Here is a 14,786-nt window from a genome sequence, read left to right as displayed (position 1 = left end):
TGACTCAACTTTATCATAACCCAAACGACTCTTCATTTTTTCATGATAGAATCAGTTTTTGAATTGCACTGTCTTTGTCATGTTTCATGTCTGGGTTACATTCGTTATTCCCACCATTACCTAGATTTCTATATGTCATTCTCTTGATTAAATGGCCTACCCGGCATCAGTATCCACATTGGGGCATCCTGCAAACTGGCTTTGAAGCATCAAAACTGTGTGCCTGTTTTTCTGGCCCCTCTAATCATACCCTTTAATTGTTACCTTCTTTTGAGCCACTCCAGATGTGTGTTTCAACACATCTATGTGGCTACATCCACATAACCCATATAATGTCGTTTTGTACCTTCCTTTACTTCACCCTGTCTCTGGCTTCTTGATTGTTGAGTGAATGAGTGATAGTGGCTCAGTAGTGTCTGATTCGTTGCGACCCCATGGACTGTAGCCTGCCAGGCTCCTCTGTCCATGTAATTCTCCAGGCAAGAATACTTGAGTGGGTTGTCATTTCCTTGATTGTTGGGATTGTCTTTAATTTAGGTTTGTAGCCAAATGTCCTGCTGTTTGTCTGATGTTATAGTTAGGTACTTTTAAAATTTATTTTTTCTTCTGCTGAGCAGAGGATTCATGTATTATGCTGTAACCTGTCTTCCCCATATTGTCTTGCTCATTGCTGGGCAGAGAATTAGTTGCTAAAATTAGGAATTATTGCTTGAACCCTTATCTCAATTTAAGTACTTATATATTTTTATTTATGCTATCTAATGATTTTTGTCTCACAGATATTTACCTATTCAGAACATGCTTAGTTTTAGTACTAAAATATCCCATAATACTTTTTATACATGTAATTTACAAATTTAGTTTTCATGTATTTTCAGTGACAGGTTTATAACATTTACTTGTAGCTGTTGGCTTACCATTAGTCAATTTCATTCTTATTCTAATAATGAAGAAATTAATGAATTTAATGAATGGACTAGTTACAAATTTTTGCAGGACAGCAAGATTCCAATTTTTTTTTTTTTCATATAAAGTTGACAAACTGGGATTTTAGAGTTGAATATTAGGGGCCATTTTATTAAACTGCCTTTGCTTTATCAAAGGGAATAAATCCCTGCCCTCTGGGACTTTTCTGGAACTAATTAACCCTGAGCTTAAGACACTTTTGGGGCTTCCCTGGTGTCTCAGAAGTTAAAGCGTCTGCCACCACTGCGGGAGACCCGGGTTCGATCCCTGGGTTGGGAAGATCCCCTGGAGAAGGAAATGGTAACCCACTCCAGTATTCTTGCCTGGAGAATCCCATGGATGGAGGAGCCTGGTGGGCTACAGTCCACGGGGTCGCAGAGTCAGACATGACTGAGCAACTTCACTTCACTTAAGACACTTTTACCACCTTATACTCCTGCCTGGGTCTAACTTGACAATGAAATTACTGATTGATGTGGTCTCTTTTTTTCTGTCTGTAACATCAGAGAGATAGCTTGTACATATGATTTTCATGAGTGTAGAAGTACAAAAAATGACTGAAGAAGATCAAAGATGAACATTCAGAAGTCATCTTCAGTGACTTCATATTTATATTTTGTTGGTGGAAAGAAAATGAAAATACTAATGACTATTTCCCTCAGGAATGTTAACATACAGTTCTCTCTTTCCTGTCAAGGTAAGGAAAGAAATCGGAAAAGTATCTCTCAAGGAAGTACATTAAATCTTTTACTTCTGTTTGTTGAGTCGTTAATAAACATTTGAATTATCTTGTTTTGTCTTTAGAAAATACATGGGTAGCAAAAGAATGAAATAGTAAGAATGGATTCAATATATTGAAAATATTTTGCTTTAGATGACATTTATATTTAAAGAGGACTTAGGACTCCAGATAAAGGACTGATTTAGGGGGTAGATGATCATATTGTTGTACTACAGTAATTTGACTAGAGCCATTATGTTTTGGAGGTTGTAAAACAAATGAATTGTTAAAAACAATTTTACTGTTCACTGGGGCACAGTGATTATTACAGAATAACGATGGTTTCTGTCAGTAATGCAGTTGGCAAACACAAGTAAACCGCTTTATTCTTTGCATGTCTCTGATGCTTTGCCTTTCTGTATATGGACCCTGATTCCCAGGAAGACTGAAAATCAAGTATTTCTAATAGTTCTCTATCTTATATAAGCTATAATACATGGTTCTCTCACTTTCTTTGTGTTTAATGCTTCCCATCATGTAAGAAATATGTCTTTTTGTGTTCAATAATGGATGACCCTTGAAATTTAGTGACAAATGTGGGTTAATTTAAGTCATCACCATCAATTTAATAGGCACCTCTAGCAGTACGTTTTTCATTTTAAAAAAATTGTAGCATGAAGCAAAACATGTTTCTCTGGGGAACAGCAGTGATTATTAGATAATCACACACCTCTGGGCATAAGACTGGAAAGGCACAAACAAATGTATCCATTCCTTTGACACAGTGATTATTTCATAGCAACTGAGTACTTCATTCCAGTCTTCCCTGCCACTCCTATCTTGGTTTTCCTGTTACTCTATTAGACTGAAAGAGGAATAATAGAAATTTTCTAAGGTGCTAAAACATGATGCTGATAGTTTTATGATGGTTCAGTGTGTATGTCAGCTGAACTGTACATTTCCTTATAATCACAAGGAAATCAGAATGGTTCATTAACCCAAGTAGTTACTGGTAGAGAAAATAGATCTTTTTAAGCTCTTTTATTTATGCCTTTTCTAGTTAGACTTTCCAGATCTATTTTCATAAATCTCAAATTTTAATTTATATACCGTTGCTATTGACAGCTTTGATGTACACTCATGTGTGTATATTTGCACCATCCTTAGGATATTTAAGCTAGAAATGAATATTTTACTTAATGTTTCAGAGTCTGTACATAGCCATGGTTCCAAGACCACAGATAAGGGAGTTTTATATGTTGTTGCTACTAACTGTGGAGTCTTGTGGGTTGTTTGGTCAACTGCTCAGTACAAACTTTTCAGGGGAAGATGTTTTGTGACTTCTTGGTCGTAGCTATATGTTGGAGGAAGAGTTATACAGTTTTAATGAGCATGGCCTTTGGGATTAAATCCAGTTAGAGTAAAGTCCCAGCTGAATCACTTGCTTTCTCTTTCCTTATACAACTTATTTATTGTGTCTAGACCTCACATTTGTTCAGAAGTGCCTAAGGTACTGTCTGGCAAGTAAGTGTTCAGTGAATAGTAGTTCTTTGTTTTTCTGTCTCGTGTTTGCCATCATGTTCGTAATTTTGGTTGGACTGTGTGTTTTGGACGGTTAGGTGGGTCTGATGTAGTGGTTAACAGCTTTGTATAGAGACAAAAATAAAGACACCCAGGCATTGTTCTTTCCCTGGGGATAACATGAGTCGATCAAGAGATTCCTGAGATCCTGAAAGGTCATTGTAAATGTTTCTTGTCAACATATTGGAGGTCTTTCCTGAGAGCTGTAGGAAGCCTCACTGAAGCCATGACCTTTCTTAACTGTACTCTAATCAGAAGTAAAGAATGTAATGAATGCCTATTCCATGTTAGAATAGTTCACATGTTACCCTGCGATCCCCTTCAGATCAGCTCTGTGTTTGAGAGAATGAAGAAGGCATATGAGAGGTTCATGAATTCTCACATAGTAAAATCATGACGCAGCTTGGGTGGGTCGAGGCTGAGTTATAAACCTAATCATGGCTTTCTTGGGTTTGTGTATTTTACATATATGTGCCCACATGTTTTTATTATGAATGTGAAAAACAAATATAAATAAAAGAGAGATCTTTGCTCCTTTGAAAGGCATAAGTTTTAAATAATACAGCAGTTAATAGGTTTTGGCGCAATAATAAATTATAGAAGAATAAGGGAGAGAGAGAACATAAAATAATTCATATTTTATTGACTGACCTAAGTAACTTCCATTCTTATAAATTGGTTTAAGAAATGCATCACAGTTTTGCCTGTTCAAAGGTGCATTTATGGCATGTAGATGAATCAGAGACTTTCTTCCTTTTACCATTTACTTTATAAAGACTCATCACTGATATTGATTTGTTATTTTCTGGGTATGCATTAATCTGTGGATATTTTGTTTCTGCTTGTTCCTGAAAACCTCTATATCAAAAGTATCATTTAATTAGCTGTACTTTTATAATATTAATAACATAATAGCCAATCTCATAATAAATTATAAAATGTTTCATTTTGATATTTGATAATCCCTAGAACAGAGTGAGATCTAATTTTCAGGTGAACTGCTTAGCAATTCTGTCCCCACCCCCAATTACAATCTTCTGCATACCTTCATATGCTACTTTAATTTCATGTTTGCATTAAATCCACAGGCAAGCCCTGTTGGTTAAACAAACTTGGAAATGCTTGGAAACATTGTTTGAAGGAAGCATATAAAAGCTTCTGTGTTGAGACCTGGTTTAGTACAAGATTATTTTATTTCTTGCACTCTGTATGCCTTGCCTGAATTCTTCCCTTTAGTATCATTTTGTTCTTAGTTGTGTAATCACTACCCTGGTCTTCTAGACATGTTGCCTTCCCTCCTGGTGAAACAGAATCATAATTCTAGAGAGATGTTACAGATATTACAGTTCAGTGATTTAATTTTATAGAAGAAGATATTGTGACCCAGAGAGAGTGACCCAATATCACCTGTCAGTGGCATAATCAGGATTAGAACCTGGGTCTGATTTCTTTTTTTTTGGAAGAAAATTAAGTCTTATTTATTTTGAAAACCAAACCACTAGGAAAATATATCACAGTCTTGAAACAGCAAACAGACAATATTATCATTTCAAGTAGTAAGTTGGTAAAAAGACAAGGTGATTTCTGAAACCAGTGTTCTTTAGCTCGTGTATAACTGTGTAGACCTTTTGAGTTGAGTATTCAAGTTTTGACTGTTAGGCGAGCACATTATTTAATTTTTCTCAGCTTCAAGATATGACTATTAATAACTGTGTACCTACCTTGCAGCTCTTTTGTGAGGAGCAAATAAAAGAATGCATTGAGGTACTCTAACCTTATGGTTCTTAACAATGATGACTTGCAAATTTAGTGTACTTTATAGCCCTTCAAGTTTGCTGTTAATCTGTGGTAGAGAAAAGATGCCCATATGGAAATAGCAGGACAGCATATATCACCATTTATATGGCATCATTGTTTAAAATAGCAGGTTGTTTTTCTATAAAGAAAAGGTTATTTTTTTAATCTTGTTTTTTTTTAAATTAACTTTATTTATTTTAATTGGAGGCTAATTACTTTATAATATTGTGGTGGTTTTTGCCAGACATCGACATGAATCAGCCGTGGGTGCACATGTGTCTCCCCATCCGGAAACCCCCTCAGTCACATCCACAACTGGGTGTCGTTTTTGCCTTGACTCCATCTCTTCGTTCTTTCTGGAGTTATTTCTCCACTGATCTCCAGTAGCATATTGGGCACCTACTGACCTGGGGAGTTCATCTTTCAGTGTCCTCTCTTTTTTCCTTTTCATACTGTTCATGGGGTTCTCAATGCAAGAATACTGAAGTGGTTTGCCATTTACTTCTCCAGCGGACCACATTTTGTCAGAACACTCCACCATGACCCGTACGTCTTGGGAAGCCCTACATGGCATGGCTCATAGTTTCATTGAGTTAGACAAGGCTGTGGTTCATGTGATCAGATTGGTTAGTTTTCTGTGATTGTGGTTTTCAGTCTGTCTGCCCTTTGTTGGAGAAAGATAACAAGCTTATGGAAGCTTCCTGATGGGAGAGACTGATTGAGGGGGGAAACTGGGTCTTGTTCTGATGGGCGGGGCCATGATCAGTAAATCTTGAATCCAATTTTCTGTTGATGGGTGGAGCTGTGTTCCCTCCATTCCCATCCCAGAATGCAAAGTCAAGTGGGCCTTAGGAAGCATCGCTACACACAAAGCTAGTGGAGGTGATGGGATTCCAGTGGAACTCAAAACCTAAAAGATGATGCTGTGAAAGTGCTGCACTCAATATGCCAGCAAATTTGGAAAACTCAACAGTGGCCACAGGACTGGAAAAGGTCAGTTTTCATTCCAATCCCAAAGAAAGACAATGCCAAAGAATGTTCAAACTACCGCACAATTGCACTCATCTCACGTGCTTGTAAAGTAATGCTCAAAATTCTCCAAGCCAGGCTTCAACAGTACATGAACCATGAACTTCCAGATGTTCAAGCTGGTTTTGGAAAAGGCAGAGGAACCAGAGATCAAATTGCCAACATCCACTGGATTATCAAAAAAGCAAGAGAGTTCCAGAAAAACATCTACTTCTGCTTTATTTACTACACCAAAGCCTTTGACTGTGTGGATCACCACAAACTGTGGGAAATTCTTCAAGAGATGGGAATACCAGACCACCTGACCTGCCTCTTGAGAAACTGATATGCAGGTCAGGAAGCAACAGTTAGAACTGGACATGGAACAACAGACTGGTTCCAAATCGGGAAAGGAGTACGTCACGGACAGTTGTATATTGTCACCCTGTTTATTTAATCTATATGCAGAGTACATCCTGAAAAACGCTGGGTTGGATGAAGCACAAGCTGGAATCAAGATTGTCAGGAGAAATATCAATAACTTCAGATATGCAGATGACACTACCCTTATGGCAGAAAGCAAAGAAGAACTAAAGAGCCTCTTGATGAAAGAGGAGAGTGAAAAACTTGGCTTAAAGCTCAACATTCAGTAAACTTAGATCATGGCATCTGGTTCCATCATTTCATGGCAAATAGATGGGGAAACAGTGGAAACAGTGGCAGACTTCATTTTTTTGGCTCCAGTATCACTGTAGATGGTGATTGCAGCCATGAAATTAAAAGATGCTTACTCCTTGGAAGACAAGTTATGACCAACCTAGACATCATATTAAAAAGCAGAGGCTTTACTTTGCCAACAAAGGTCCATATAGTCAAGTCTATGGTTTTACCAGCAGTCATGTATGGATGCAAGAGTTGGACTATAAAGAAAGCTGAGCGCTGAAGAATTGATGCTTTTGAACTGTGGTATTAGAAAAGACTCTTGAGAGTCTCTTGGACTGCAAGGAGATCCAGCCAGTCCATCATAAAGGAAATCAGTCCTGAATATTCATTGGAAGGACTGATGTTGAACCTGGAACTCCAATACTTTGGCCACCTGATGCAAGGAACTGACTCATTGGAGAAGACTCTGATGCTGGGAAGGATTGAATGCGGGAGGAGAAGGGGACGACAGAGCTTGAGATGGTTGGATGGCATCACCGACTCAATGGACATGAGGTTGAGTAAACTCTGGGATTTGGTTATGGACAGGGAGGCCTGGCGTGCTGCAGTCCATGGGTTCTCAAAGAGTCAGATATGCCTGAGAACCTGAACTGAACTGAACTGGACATCTGGGTTGCTTCCATGCCCTAGCTGTTGTGAACAGCGCTGAAATGAACATTGAGGTACACGTGTCTCTTTCATTTCTGGTTTCCTCAGTGTGTGGCCAGCAGTGGGCTTGCTGGGTCATATGGCAGTTCTATTTCCAGTTTTTTAAGGCATCTCCCCCTGTTCTCCATGGTGACTGTTCTAGTTTGCATTCCCACCAACAGTATAAGAGGGTTCTCTTTTCTTTACACTGTCTCCAGTGTTTATTGTTGTAGACTTCTTGATGGCAGTCATTCTGACCAATGTGAGATGGTACCTCATTGTGGTTTTGATTTGCATTTCTCTAATAATGAGTGATGTTGAGTGTTTTTCATGTGTTTGTTAGCCATCTGTATGTCTTCTTTGGAGAAATGTCTGAAAAATATGGAATGCTTCAGGACTTTTCATGTCAGTCATCCTTGTGCAGGGGCCATGCTAGCTTCTGTATTGTTCCAGTTTTAGTTTATCTGCTGCCCAAGTGAGCACTAAATCTTGGTTTTCTTGTTAGCAGTGGATAACTAGCTTGGTATTCCAAATAGTGCCACCTTAGACATGTTTGTATCCAGTTTGAAGAGAAGTTTCAGGAAACCACCAACCGTTATTTTCGTTTATACTTTAACTCACTCTTCCCTGATTCTTAATACCATGTTGGACAGATTTCATAATTTGTGATCACTGTCAGTCATTAACGTTCCGGTCAGTCCAGTTTAAGGGTACATGCTCTCATTTTGCCTTCCCTCCACTCATTCTCACCTAGACTTGCAGTTGAGCTTTCAAAGGAGAGAAGTCAGTATACGGTTAGCTGTTTCTTTTGTCTTCTTGCCAGTACATGGTTGGAAGTGGACACAAAGGAGGAAGAGGTCTTCTTCCTTAATTGGACCTATGTTAGATATCAGGAGCAACCCCTGATTTTTCACTGAGTTTGTTTCTTTTATAGCTGTGCACAAACTGCCTTGTACTGGTTCACACAAGCTGATTGTTAAATATTTAGAGATCTTGTGATCTTGCTGTTAAAGTAACCAATACTAATTGTGTTATATAAGTGAATTATGTTAAAAAACAAAGTAATAAATACTTAAAACTGATCACTTCCTAATTAACTTGCTGCATTTTATTGTCTATACTCTTGATCTTTATCTTTTTATGGTGCAAAATACTATATATATGATAATATGCTACTGCGTGTCTCTTCCCACTCTGCATTCAGTAACAGCCTTTGGAGCTTGAGATTGGCCATTGTGGAAGTATTTTCACCACTGAAATAATGTGTGTCAGAAACCAGAATCTGTCATCTTTCCTGCTTTCCCAGTAAGTTGTGGAAAATTTACCAACATACTACAGGCGTCACCAAATTATGGTTCTTTCTGGTCCCTTCTATTACCACCACAGTGGCTGTCTCTCTGCTAACAGTCTCCTCTTCATTCTTAGATGATTTTTGCCAAATTCTTCTGACCACTTCTTCATAAAGCATCCCCTGCCCCCCACCCCGGGAGCCATTTGCCTTCTAACAGGTGCTCCCAGTACTGATGAGTGGTTCTTTTAGAATCTTCTTTCTATTTGGCCTTGGAAAAGTTCCCACGGAGTATGCCCCTGCTTCACCTCCCTCACAGAGGTAGGTATGCCCATTATGGACAATAGTGAATTACCTTCCCTTGTGAGATCAGCTGGGGGTCACGGTAGTGGCCGTATAAAGCTGGACCAACCACTGCTCAGCAAACCCTGAAGGACGATAGGCTGTAATTGTTTATGAATTATCTAGAATGCTACGTACTTTAGGACACTTTTTGCCTTTGGCTTAGGACAGTTACAACTTCATGCAAAACAAAGAAGTACCAGTTGGTCTCCTATTGTAAAAAGGCTAAATGAGCCAAAGTATTTTGTGTTTTTTCGTTATTTCACAAAACAGACTTTTTATGTTGATGTTTCATATTGACATGCAAACTAATAAAAGTAAAATGTGGATATCCCTATCATAGGCCCTGCTCTTAAACTGATTATCTAAAGCAACTGGCAGTTTGGATGATTTGGGGTAAAGTATCTGTTTCTCTCTCTTCTTCTCTGGCGCACCACCCTCGTAGCCGAGAAGCAGGGACAGTTTTATCTTTTTAAAGAAAAACTCAAACACTATCATTTCTTTTCCTTGGGAAGTTAGCATTCTCTTTGTACATGGATATTCAATGTTTCTCAAAGTATTCACTGCTATAAAAAAGGGTTCAAAAATTTAGGATTGTTAAGACACTGATATTGATGATTGACATCTGTGTTTTAACTTAAGACTTAGACTCTAAATCTGATTCCCTTAAGATTAAATCCCCTTTAAAGGGAATATAGTTTATAATACATTTTCACTGCATGAACTTACTTGGTTTCAAAAATTTAATCTTGAGTTTGTCTCACATGCACCTAGGGGGAAAGCATGGAATCTGGACATAAAATTGGTGTATCAACAATTTTACCTGGTAGTGTAACTTTTACCCTTGCTCCTTAGTTTGTCATCATAAAATTGGGATAATATCTGAACCTGGAAAGTAATCTTTGACTCTGATAGCAAACCACATAGGACGACATGATCCAGATAAAGCACCTTGACTGGTTTTGTCATTTAAGGCTGAATAACTACTGGTGTGGGAGTCTAGGTTTAATCATGTTACTCTTGATTGTTAGTGCCATGAAATAATTAGTCCACCATGTAAGGGTCCAACTCAACACTTTCCTTAAGAGTAGAGCCTACATTCTTGATTCTTATGGAATTTGTATTGCTTTTCTATGAAAATTTACTAATTTACTATGACAATCCATTTGTATCTTTTTTTACTTTTGATTTCACTATCATTAATATGCCTCCTAAATGCTATTCTCCAGATTTGTTGAAATGCATATTTCAGAGTTCTGCTGTCCAATGAGATAGTGACTAGGTAGATGTAATTATTTAAATTTAATCCAAGCTAAATGGCAGCCTAAGTGCCCATTGATGGATGAATGGATGAAGGAACTATGATAATAGATGCCCAATGAACTGTTACTTGGCCATAAAAAAGAAAGATAGCTTGCAATTTGTGGCAGCTTGCGTGGCCCTAAAGAGCATTATGCTCAGTGTAATAAGTCATATGTAGACAAATGCCATGTTCACTTACATATAGACTCTGAAAAGCAAAATAAATGAACAAATGCAATAAAAAATAAATACAGTCATTGATACAGAGAACATAAAAGTAGCTGTCAGAAGGGGTTGGAGGGATGACAGAAATAGGTGAGGAAGACTAAGGGGTACAAACTTATAAAATAAATGAGTCATGGGGGTGAAATATACAGGGTAGGAAATATAGTTAATGAGAATGTAATATTTTTGTATGGTGACAGATGGTAACTAGATTTGCCTTGGTGATCACTTTGTAATGTATAGAAATATTGAATCACTTTGTTATGCTTCGGGAACTAACATAGTGCTGTAGGTCAATTGTACTTCAAAAAAATAAATAGTCTCGTAGAAAAAGGGATCATATTTGTGATTACTAGAGGTGGGGGTGGGGTGGGGAAGGGAAATTGAATGAAGGTTGTCCAAATGTACAAACTTCTAGTAACAAGGTAAATAAGTACTAGGGATGCAATGTAAACTATGATAAATTAGTTATTACTGTTGTATGTAATATATAAAAGCTATTAAGAGAGTAAATCCTAAGAGTTGTCATCACAAAGAAAAATATTTTTTTTCTTTATCTGTAAGGAATGATGGATGTTCAGCAAACTTACTGTGGTAATCATTTCATGATTTATTTGTGTCATTATGCCTTATACCTTAAACTTATACAGTACTGTATATCACTTATATCTCAGTAAAACTGGAAGGTAAAAATTAAAACAAATACTTCTTTGTTTAAAAAAGAAAAATACATTTTCTCAGTCACACATTTCAAGTGCTGAATGCCCACATCTTGCTGGGCCACCATGTAGGATGAATAGATAAAAGTTTCCATGTGGAACAGAGCTCTGTCGGAGGGTATTGCTCTAGACTCTGAATCTCCCTTTATAGCACCCACCCTTTAATAGCTGTAGACATGTGGCTAGATTGTATTGTAAACATTTTGCTAATTCAAAAATCAAGGTAAAATGTATCTTATAAGAATCTGTATTAATACGCCTATGATAAAGGCAGGAGGAGAAGGGGGTGACAGAAGATGAGATGGTTGGATGGCATCACTGACTCAGTGAACGTGAACTTGAGCAAAGTCCAGGAGATCCTGAAGGACAGGGAAGCCTGGTATGCTGTGGTTCATGGGGTCGCAGAGTCTGACATGACTTGGCAACTGAACAACAATAACAAAAGACAGCATGGTGTTTGACCTATATATTGGAGTAAACTCATTTAAGGGCTAGCTTGTAAAACTGACTGTTACTTATTATTTGTAGCATTACTTTTCTCCTTTAGAAACATTATCTTCAAATTTCAAGTCCATACAACCCATTGAAAAGTTTTTGTGAATATTGATTTCTCCCTTTATATCTTTGATCATATGAGCAACAGGATATAAAACAGTGCATCGTCTAATATGTTGGAACAGAAATTGAGGTTTTGTTTTCAATTTCTAATTTTAAGCATTGGGTTTGATATAGAGTGAAAAAGTGAAGATAAGATAGGACTTATATTTATGCAGGTGAAATAGAAAATGAAGTTCAGAGCTGGATCGAGTGCCAGATCAAGTCAGGTAAAAAAGAAATTATGGCTAAACAGGCTCCGGATGAAACCTGATTAGATCCCTCAGCCTGTAACTAAAGAGAAAAGTGGAAAAGCTAAGAGAATGCTAATCAGTTTTGTAATTTCTTTGTTTAAATTTCCCCGCCAGATTTTAAAGAGGAACTACACTATTAAATGTTAAGCTGTTAAAGGAATGTTTCTTCAGGGTCTTTAGAGTACTTGTTATGACATTCTATTTTTTTTTTTTTTGGTAATATCTTCTAATTTATTTGAAATTTCTGTGACAGCATACTTTATTTTTTTCAACTTTTTTATATTTGAGAATAATTGACTAACAATGTTGTGCTCGTTTTAGGTGTACAATAAAGTGATTCAGTGATACATGTATCTATTCTTTTTCAAATTCTTTTCCCAGTTACACCGTTAGGGAGGACTAAGCTGAGTTCCTCGTGATGTATAATAGGTTCTTGTTGGTTATCCGTTTTAACTACGGCAGTGTGTACAAGCGCCCGCATACTTTAATAGTGGAGTTGAATGAGAATTGTGTTCAGAATGTATTTTAAAAATTCAGTTCAGTTCAGTCGTCCAATCATGTCTGACCATGCAACTCCATAGACTGCAGCACGCCAGGCTTCCCTGTCTATCACCAACTCCCAGAGCTTGCTCAAACTCATGTTCATCGAGTTGGTGATTTTTAAAATTGTGGTTATATAAATCTTTAATTGCTTAGGAGATTACTCAACTGCTTTCAGAAATGGATGTTACACAAGTATTTACAAGGAGAATATTCCTATCTCTCTAATCCAAATTAGAGAAGTGATACATTACAGCCCCACGACTGGTTGGCCTCCTTAAGTCTCTCATTTCTATTTTTCTTACTTGAAAATCTGTGTATCGAAGGCATACTTCATGCCACTTGCTGTGCTAGGGACATTGAAGGTGGCAAAGATAAGGGGCATTTTTTCCTTTCCTCAGCCATCCCCATTCTTAATACCATCGTCACCCTTTCCTTGAGTAACTGCAGTGATCCCCTTAATAATGCTTCTGCTTCTGGCTCTTTCTCTCTCACAAACCACTTCTCCTCACATTTGTCACCACCAGTTTCTTTAGATCATATTTCAGATTATGTCTTTCCTCTGCTAAGCCTGTTCTACTACATTTAGAATAAAATCCAATCTCTTTTTTAAAAAGTGGATTTTAAAATATATTTTTGAGGAAGCCAGTGTCATGAAAAATGTAATTCAGAGAATAATATAATCTTTGGCCTAAGAAAGAATTTCTAAGTTACATCAGTAAAACATTGATAAATTCTAAAAATTCAAATACCAAAAGTTGAAAAAGTAAAAAGTGAAACTCTCCACCCGACCCCTCCCTCAAGGTAACTACCACTGGTTGGGTCTGTATACTTTAAGACTTTTTTCTATGAAAGTACAGTCATGAATTTACCTTCTCAGAGATTCCCCTGATCCTATGTCTTCCTCTTTTTCTTTTTCTATGTGCCTCCTCAGCACGTTGTCACCATACTATATGTTCATTTATTGTCTTTCTTCCGTATTAGTATTTTTTTATGAAAGCACCAGCTTTTTTTATGTTGTTCAACTTTTGTACACTTTATGTGTTCAGTAGATGGTTATATAATGTTCAAATGCGTATGCTATGCTAAAAAGGGCATAAACATGGAAATCAGTAGTTTAATTCCATAGTTATCTCCTTTACTTTCTTTTTCCCATCTCCTTGGATTTCTCTGAGCAATTAGCTCTTGTATTAGCATGGGTACTTCAAGAAGAGGTGAAAGAACATATGAAATCAAGACCTCATTAATCTATTAACCAATTAAACCATGCATGCATGCAATTAAACTCTGTGGTATCATTGTATGTGTAAAATATTTTGATCTTTTAAACAGAATCATATGAAAGCTTTAATTATTACCTTGCTTAATTTAACTTTATGTAGTGGTCTTATTATAGAAATTTTAAGAGTTTTCCTTTATCTTTTTAAAGAAGAAAATAGGTACAAATAGTATAGATATAAGTAAACTCATTTTTTTTTAAATGAATGTATCTGTGGTTTAAGTAAGAAGCAAATGATTTTATTTCCTTATAAATTCCCCCCAATGTATCTCTTCAAAATATCATACTTAAGTAATTTTTGGTGGTCCTAATTGATTTCTCAATTAAAAAAAAATACCATCTGACATTTTTTCTAACAGGCTTATCACTAGTAAATTTTAGGCCTATTTAAAAATCAGACCTCTCTGATTTTTGAGTCTGAAATCGTAATTCAGTGTTCTTTCTGATAAGATTCCCAGCCTTCACTCTGGTGGTTGCTACCAGTGTCCTTTTTTAGGTGCAGATCAATCACATCATCTCATTTGTAAAACTCCTCAAAGGCATGATACTGTCAGGCTAAAGGGCAAACTCCCGCTTCTGGCATAAATGTCTCTGCAGGATAAGGTCACGGCCTCCTGTTTCCCAGCCTCATCTCCTTGTTCTCATCTTCCTGGGTGTGTGCCCAGTCATGTCCGACTCTGCGATGCCATGAACTGTAGCCCTCTCGGCTCCTCTCTCAATAGGATTCTCCTCTCCAGGGAATCTCCCCGACCCAGGGATTGAACTCCTGTCTCCTGCCAGGGTAGGTGGATTCTTTACTTCTGAGCCGCCTGGGAAACCC

At 37.3% G+C, this 14,786-nt stretch overlaps 1 protein-coding gene and 1 non-coding gene across 5 annotated transcripts in view; one reads left to right on the top strand and one right to left on the bottom strand.

Moving 5' to 3' along the window:
* The window catches only part of PTPRK (protein tyrosine phosphatase receptor type K), a 611,833-nt gene that overhangs the window by 277,635 nt on the left and 319,412 nt on the right, over positions 1–14,786 (top strand). The gene's annotated exons all lie outside the window — the stretch shown is intronic.
* On the bottom strand, positions 7,799–7,906 carry LOC133047369 (U6 spliceosomal RNA). Its single transcript, XR_009690734.1, has one exon. It is a non-coding gene; the product is annotated as a U6 spliceosomal RNA (small nuclear RNA).

This window comes from Dama dama, chromosome 26, assembly GCF_033118175.1.
Source record: "Dama dama isolate Ldn47 chromosome 26, ASM3311817v1, whole genome shotgun sequence".
Taxonomy (NCBI): Eukaryota; Metazoa; Chordata; class Mammalia; order Artiodactyla; family Cervidae; genus Dama; species Dama dama.
Note: the sequence above shows the minus strand (reverse complement) of the source record. Positions and strands in the feature narration are given on the sequence as shown.